The 8,026-nt window shown below is 38.9% G+C and overlaps 1 protein-coding gene across 27 annotated transcripts in view; it reads right to left on the minus strand.

Annotated features, from left to right (window-relative positions):
- Window positions 1-3,480, minus strand: part of Ppfia2 (PPFI scaffold protein A2) — a 482,684-nt gene extending 479,204 nt beyond the window's left edge. For 17 of the 27 annotated variants that reach the window (XR_015443500.1, XM_087192534.1, XM_013066573.3 and 14 more), the window contains exon 1: window positions 2,365-2,615. The gene's annotated coding sequence lies outside the window, so the exon portion shown is untranslated. Of the gene's footprint in view, window positions 1-2,033; window positions 2,055-2,364; window positions 2,647-3,195 lie in introns of those variants that run through there. The other 10 variants (XM_087192555.1, XM_013066576.3, XM_087192541.1 and 7 more) reach the window with 5 other exon arrangements.
- Window positions 3,481-8,026: the final 4,546 nt, after the last annotated feature.

The following is an 8,026-nucleotide window of genomic DNA, read 5'->3' on the forward strand; positions in this document are numbered from 1 at the left end:
CTTAGATGAAAAAACATTCCTTAACTGCTTCAGTATTTCTTTGGATCAAATGCAAAAGAATTGGATAACAAAAACAAAAATAGTTCCAACACATTTGCTTATTTAAATAATTAGCTCACATGTCATGCATGAAATACACATATTGAACAGCTGTGTCATTCTGAGAAAACATTACCAGGAGCCAATTTGTGTATTTTTGACATTTAAGGTTAAAACAAAGTATGAGGGAAGGGGGGGAGGCAGCGATCAGACTGTGACAAATTGTGTGAAAATAATCTTAAAGTTTAAATTTTAAGATTAAACATTCTTAAATCTGTATTTCAAACTGTATCCTTCTTGAAAGCACTTCTAATTACTTACAATAACTTTACATCTCAAGGAGAAGCATAACTATAGTGATTACCCCAAGAACAATTTTCACCAGAGGATGATATCCTGATCCTTTATAACCTCTTGTATACACCATAGGGCATTAGACATTCACAAAGTTTAGACTCTCGGGACATTATAAAAGATGGTCCTCCATTTAGTTAGTCAAAAAATTCTATGATGAGAACTTAGTTGGGGATTTAGAAAGTCTCTGAAATCTACATTCAAAGAACTTAATTACATTCCACTCTTGAAGCCAGTAGGGTAAGTACTTCATCACCCAAAATTTCAGTTTTCTCATCCCTAAAGTAGGGATAATAATCTGTGCTTTTCTAAAAATCCCATTTTTAAGGACTTGATCATGTACCTGACTGGGAACACCCATTAAAAGATCTAAAACATTATCACAAATTCAATTATTTATTTCAATTATTAAGGGTCCAAGATTCATCTTTGCAGAAATAATATTTTACCTTCATGACTGCTTTTGCTTATAGGCCTAAAGATTTAATTCGGGTGACTATTGAACTCTCCAAATCGATTTATAAATACTAAACTAGTCAAAAGTTACTTAGAAAATAAGATGAACACTTGTCACTTTTTATTTCCAGTCAACTCAAATAAGTAAGTAGAATCTTTTTATTGAAAAATGAAAGAAAAGACTACAAAAGTAAGGCCATTTTCATAAGTTTGCTTGCATTACAGCTTAGATTCTGTCTAATATAAACTGCAGAATATATGAAAATCCTTAAAATATAATGTAATATTTATTAAATATTTCAATTATTAGAAGCAATTAAAAATCCATATAAACTCTTTCATAGAATGGATGACATCTGAAACAACTTTTATGGTCCAGAAGGGTCTGGTCATTCATTGTTTCGTGTATTTCACCTAGATATATTACTTTTAGTTTTTACAATCTTTCAGTATTAAAAATGGAAATATCATATAATTTCACACCAAACTAGAAAAAACATGCAAACAGTTTGCTTGGAAATATGTCTGTTCATCACCACCTCCTTCCCTAAAGTCAAGTTGACATATAAATAATGTTAAATTCATCTAGACATTGGTTGTCCATTAAATCATTGAAGCTTTTAAGACCTAGTTAGAGACATTGTTAATTTTGTTGCGAAAGGGAAAGAAATAATAAGCCTAGTTAGTTTAATTATCCCAGTGCTTAAATTTAACTTGTCAATTTTTTTTTACCAGGAAAACCAACTCCCATGTTGTTAGCACTTAACCTTGACTATCTTCTAAATCTCTCAGGGTTCTAATAAAAGTTTCGAATGATCCTTGAAATCACTGCGCAAAGGATTTCAAGATCCTTAGCAATATGTCCTATAAGCTATTCACATATGAGAGCACTCTGAGACGCTTTTTAGTCAGTGAATAACTATTTAATCATATTAGCCTAATTTAGACCCTACTGTAGGCAAAGGTACAGTTATTCTGCACAGTTTCTTCTGCAAAGATTGAGTCTTTAGAACCACCCGAACTCCACCTCAGTTAACCTACACGTAGTAATATGACTGGAGAAATCCCAGCCATTGTCTGATTACATTACATGAATATTCCTTCTCCTATTTAACTCTTTGAAACTCCCTGTCCGCCGGAAATATTACTATCACCTTTAATGGAAGCATTTTCTCTCTCTTTACCTTAGTGCACTGACAGACGGCCAAGGAGCCAGTTCATCCACCCTCGCGGACAGCTCGCTCTCTCAGCCACACCCCCCCCACCACCACCCTGCGAAGTTGACTTCATAATTTCCACACTAACGTTGTTCATCTTGCCCAGCAGCAGAGAGACAAGTCGCAGAAGGCACAGAAATAGGAGATGGGGAAGGCGAGTGGAACGCCAAGGGTACCTAACTGCAATCCACAAGGAGGCATTTGCCTCTCATCTTCCCTGGGGGCGGGGTGGGGCCGGGGGAGGCTTTAAAAAATAAAGCAGAAGGGAAACCGTGTAACTCAGACACAGTTTCAGTACCTAATGTCTGTAATTTCGGGTCCTGCCTCTTCAGTGGATCAGTGACACCCGCAGTCTCCGGCTGGATGAGAGGGGCGGCTCACACTCCGAGCTACGGGACCATTTCCCTAGCAACGGGAGGAGAAAGGCCGCTCCGACGCCCTGAGTCCCCGCGCTCCCCTGAACGTGCCCGGCGCCAGGCTGTGGCCGCAACTCCGCATCTTCCCGCGGCTCCGTCAGCAGCCAAAAGGAGAAGCGTCCATCGGAAAAATGGCATATTACAAATTTTGCTTTGGGAAGCACAGCTCGGTTCAGACCATTGTCACGGCGAGGAGAGGGGGAGGCGGCTCTTAAAGCAGCAGCAGCCCCTTTGCCGGAGCAGCCGCAGCTCCCCCCTTGCAGCTGGAGCCCGGCGGGCGCGGGGAGCGGCGAGCGGGACTGGGCGCCGGGGACCACTTCGGGAAACTCAGCCCCGCGCGCTGCTGCTCCCCCTCCGCGCCCTGGCCACGCGGGGTCTAGGCAGTGTCCCTCGGAGCGGGAACTTCGGGGAAAGCCAGTAGGAGTCTCTGGAAGTTCTCCACCCAGTTCTCAGCCCAGCCCGCTGGAGTTTGGGGCTGAAGCTGGGAGTTTGGCAGTTAAAGGGAAGCGAGTGGCCCGGGGAAGGGAGAAGAGGGGCGGATCCCCTCCTGGCTCCCAGCTGATTCCCGCCCTGGGGCGCTTGTTTCACTTAGAGCAGGTGCTCTTGCTCCGGGAAGGGCAGCAGGGCACCCCGCCCCAACCCACACCCGTTCTCTCCTGGCAGCCCCTGGGAGCCTCCCGCCTGCTCGCAGCGGTGGCGCCTGCAGAACCAACCTACTGGGAGCCGGCGAGGAGGCTACAGCATCTTCTCTCACTTGCCTCGTGCGCGCTGCTGCTCCTCCTTCTCTGCCTCCTCCCCTCCTCCTCCTTGGCAGCCGCCACCTCCTCTTCCTCTGGAACAAGGGCTTCCCCTGGAAGCTGTTGCAGTGGTTTCCACCGGCTCTTAAATAAATTCTGAAGTAATCACGTCTTTGCTCTCCTCCCCACGCACACGCACTCGCCGAGACACTCGTCTCCCCAGGAGCCGCTCCCGGCTGCAGGCTGCCGGGCTCGCGATGGTCCAGGCTCCTCCGAGCTGGCGAGGGCCGGGATGGCAGAGATAAGAAGAGCTACGTGTGGCCCACCTGTGCTTCCCTCACACAATGGTGTCTATAGGAAAGCTTGCGTGGGCACGCGCTGTTGGGGTGGGAATTCACTTGGGCACCTTCTGGCTCCCTGGCCTCGGCTTGCCATGGCTTTAAGCTGCTTTCTCTCTGGCTGGAACAGGCGTGATAGTATTGATAATGGGACCTGAGTCAATCTAGGGTGTGGCGTCATCTGTCACTTCTGGTCACACTTCTTTTCCATTCATTGGTTTGGTGATGAGGACTATGCATTGAAAATACTTCCTGCCCAGTCCGTTTCAGCTTTAAACAGACCCTGGTCTTGACCTTGTTCTGGTTCCCCTTAACATAATGTTCTCTAATATTCTCTCCCCCCTCTCCCTCTCCCTCCCTCCCTCTCTCCGTGTGTCTCTCTCTCTCCCTCCCTCCCTCTCTCCTCTCCTGCTTCTGCAGTCCACTCTTGTAGACTATCAGAGATAAAAAAGAAGAAGAAGAAGAAGAAGAAGAAGAAGAAGAAGAAGAAGAAGAAGAAGAAGAAGAAGAAGAAGAAGAAGAAGGAGACAAAACCTGTACCTACTAAAGGAAATGATTCACATAAGGAGATTCATTTTCTCAGGGTTTGATGAAAAAGAAGACCACACACACAAGGGGATTAGGAGCAAGGATTAAGCATTGAACATAATTGGGGGTGAGCATAAATATGTTCACAGTGTACAAGAAATCCTAAAGGCATGTTTTTCTCTTGTGTAAAGCATAGAGTCCAAAGTTAACAAAGCAAATAGTACTCAAAGACTACTCAAATACTGACTGACTGAAATTAACTACGATATTCAAGAAATAGTCTCCTTCTGTAGTATTTAATTCAGCTAATGATTCTATACTGGTCTATGATGGCACATTTCTGATTTTACTCCCTTCCAGACTGTTATTCAAATTTTAAACCACAAAAAATTAATTTAAAACATATTAAGTATAAATTTATGAGGATTTACTAGCAGTCAAGTAGAACACGATTTCTCAAACATAGCGTACATATTGACCACCTATGAATCTTGTCATCTTGTAGATTCCGATTCACTAAGATGAAAGTTGACCCTGAGACTCTGCTTCTCACAACTCCTAGATAGTATCCCATTTTAGCAAGGGTCTAGAACACCCAATCAATTTACAACTTTAGGTAGCATAAATAACTATAATCATAGGAAACTCAGCCCAATCTGTTTTCAGACAGATAGAATATTGTAATTGCCTCATTGTATTAATCAGGAATCAGTAGTCTTATAACTTTCACTCTGTAATCCCACAGAAGACTTGAAATATCTTTTGAAACTTTCATATTTTTAAATATAGCCATTATATCTATCTGTATAATAATTTGTTCCTTATTAACTTTCAATCTTTATTTCCTTACCAATCAACATTGTCAAACCCAGGCTCACATGTTCTTAGCATTTCCAAGTACTGATTTGCCTGGCTCACATTTATGCACAACATAAAAGTTAAATTGTAAGTATAATCTCAATATTATTTCACATAACAAAGTTAAAAGATTACCTACAGTTGATACCACAGAAAGAAAAGTTGGATAACAGAAGGCAAGAAATAACCAAAGAAAAAGAATAAGAAGATTATAGTCTTCCTGCTCACTCTTAGCTTAGAAACTACATTCTCATCCCAAATCATGTAAGTAACCTTTCCTGTCAGAACTGCAAAAGGTACTTTAAAGAAGAAATGTTACAGAAGGCATTAGATGAATGAATTTATATGAGAAAATAGTCACCACCTATACTGGCTTCTCTAGTTTTAAGCCCTCAAATTTAGTATACAAGAGAATATCCACAATAGCTTATGCTACAAATTGTTCAATCCCATTCCCAGAATAAATGATTCACTAGTTGTATGGCATGGTTCAATGAATTAGATTTTTAATAAGTTCTCAGGAATGCTAATATTGTTAGTTAACATCCCACTTTGACAACTATTACTTAGATAAACCTTGAGAATTTGGGGAATAAAAGAAGTACAAAGCAAGAAAAGAGCTGCTAGTGTTTTGTGTTCAAACAAAAGATATTTTATACAAACATAAACACATTCTTTATGCTATGGTTTCATCTACTCCTAGTGATTTTAATGACCAACCCATCAATGTTTAAGATGAAATATGCTTATTGACCATATAATCAACATGATTTAGTCAAGGGTGGTAGAAGCTACCTCTTCCGTTATTATTCTGAGGGCCTAACATCAATAAAAGGATTTAGTCTTCAAAAGCATATTACAGTGGCATACCTAGTGATTTGTGTTCTGTACATTTTATTTCACTTATGAACTATTTGTTTACATGTTACTTTAAATGAATTGTATCATGCGATACTCTTTTACTTTTAGTGATCAGTTTTTTCTAACTGCATATTCTGAATAGCACATGGAATGTTAGCAATATTGGAATAATATATAAGAATTAATTTATTTATTTATTTATTTATTTATATGGTACCAGGGATCAAATGCAGGTCCTTGTGGTTGTGAAGCAGCCGGTGGAAACTTTGAGCTAAATCCCTGGCCCCAAGAATTTATTTTTATTTAAATAAAGAGTGGATCTGTTTATAAAGATATAATTTAGTAAGATTACATACCAAAGAATATTGGTAATTAAGCATGGGCCATGAAAATAACAAAGATTTAGTAAATGACAGCAATTAGTTTTTTAAATACAAAGATAATTTTCATGCAAATACAATGTAAGTGGTAACTATTAAGAGCAGACACGTTCATCACAATATCACCTCATTGTAACTACATAGCTACACGTTTGCAAAAATATTTTGCCTACATTGAAAATACCTTACATTGACATTATAAAAAACAACTCACATTTTGCGTATCTATATTGACTGTTGAATATAGATTTTAAGGTGGACTTATATTTAGAAATAAAAGTAATTCATATCATACATTCTACCTATAGTTTTGTAGGAAGATGAATTGTATTACAGTTCTGATTTAAGAGTCATGAAATATTATAAAACTGCATTACTTATGGTAAGCAATTTTCTAAAAATCCAAAATATATAACAGGTCAAATCCAAATGAAGTTAATTGTTCACTTTCTCCATATTCCAAGGTAAGAATCAGTCAGTTTACTGAAGAGTTGGTCAATTTTCTTCCACATAGTAATCCAGGGTCCTTTCTGGTCTGTACCCTGCCATTTCCTGAGGTTTCACAGATAGACAGTGGGTGAGGAGGAGTGGTACAAGTACATGACTTCCTAAGAAAACTTTGTCCTGCATGACACACTTTTTCTCACATTCTACTAGTGAGAACAACTCTTATGGCAACATCTAATTATAAGAAAGGCTGGGAAAGCAAATAATAGCATTAAAATCAAAAGAGAATATGAAGGGGTTTTTTTTGCTTAAATTCTTTCATTGATACATTTTAGGTATACAATACATTTACATTTATCATTGGGTCCGTGTACCTGTACATGATGTATCTTGGTTCTTATTTTTTCCCCATTACCTGTGCGCCCTCTACCCATTCCACCCTTCCCTATTTACATAGACTTTTTTCAATTTTTTTCTTTTCTCATAATTTTTCCTTTCCCTTCTTTCTTTTCCCCTTCCCCTCCTACTTCCCCTACCCCTTTGGACCTTTTCTTCCTGTTTCAAATTATCAATTATTCATTTTAATCATTTTAATCCTTATTTACACTTTCAGTTTCTCACAATAGAGAAACTATTCGGGTATTTACACATGTGTGTCCTGTTTATTTCACTTAAGAGTGTAGCCTCAATATGCATCCATTTAGCTATAAATATCTCTAGTTTGTCATTCTTTATGGCTGAGTAGTACTCCATTTTATTAAAAAAAAAACACATCTTCTTTATCCAGTTTCCAGTTGATGGGCACTTGGGCTGTTTCCAACCTTTAGCTATTACGAACTGCGCCACTATAAACATGGGTGCACATATATCGCTGTGGTATGATTCTTTTAATTCTTTGGGGGAAGATATCTAGCAGGGGAATAGCTGGGTCAAATGGGACCTCTAGGCCTAGTTCTCTGAGGTATCTCCATACTGATTTCCACAGTGGTTGCACCAGTCTGCACTCCCACCAACAATTTAAGGATTTTGATTAAAAATTTAGCTAGTTTCTCCCATATGTTATTTATGAAAATGATGATGAAAATAAAAGATACATATAAAAGGTATGTGCTAGAAAATATGTATAAATTTTCTGCAATGAATAAATTAAAAATAGATTAATTACAATTGAGACCAATGATAACAACATTAATAAATTGTTTTTCACAAATAGCAACCATTGCTTATTATGTAGATTTGTATGTTTCTTATTATGTTTATGTTGTACGTTACTGTTTTATTTGTCCAAAATGCAAACTGTGGCATATTGAGACTATAATAAGCACATGGTTGCTGATTATTGTGTCTCTACATAAATTTATATGCATGAATTCTCTCAAGATGAATTGATGTGAA

The sequence above is a fragment of the Heterocephalus glaber genome, unplaced genomic scaffold, assembly GCF_053883595.1.
Source record: "Heterocephalus glaber isolate CG9 unplaced genomic scaffold, H.glaber_assembly_v1.0 deba00001572, whole genome shotgun sequence".
Taxonomy (NCBI): Eukaryota; Metazoa; Chordata; class Mammalia; order Rodentia; family Bathyergidae; genus Heterocephalus; species Heterocephalus glaber.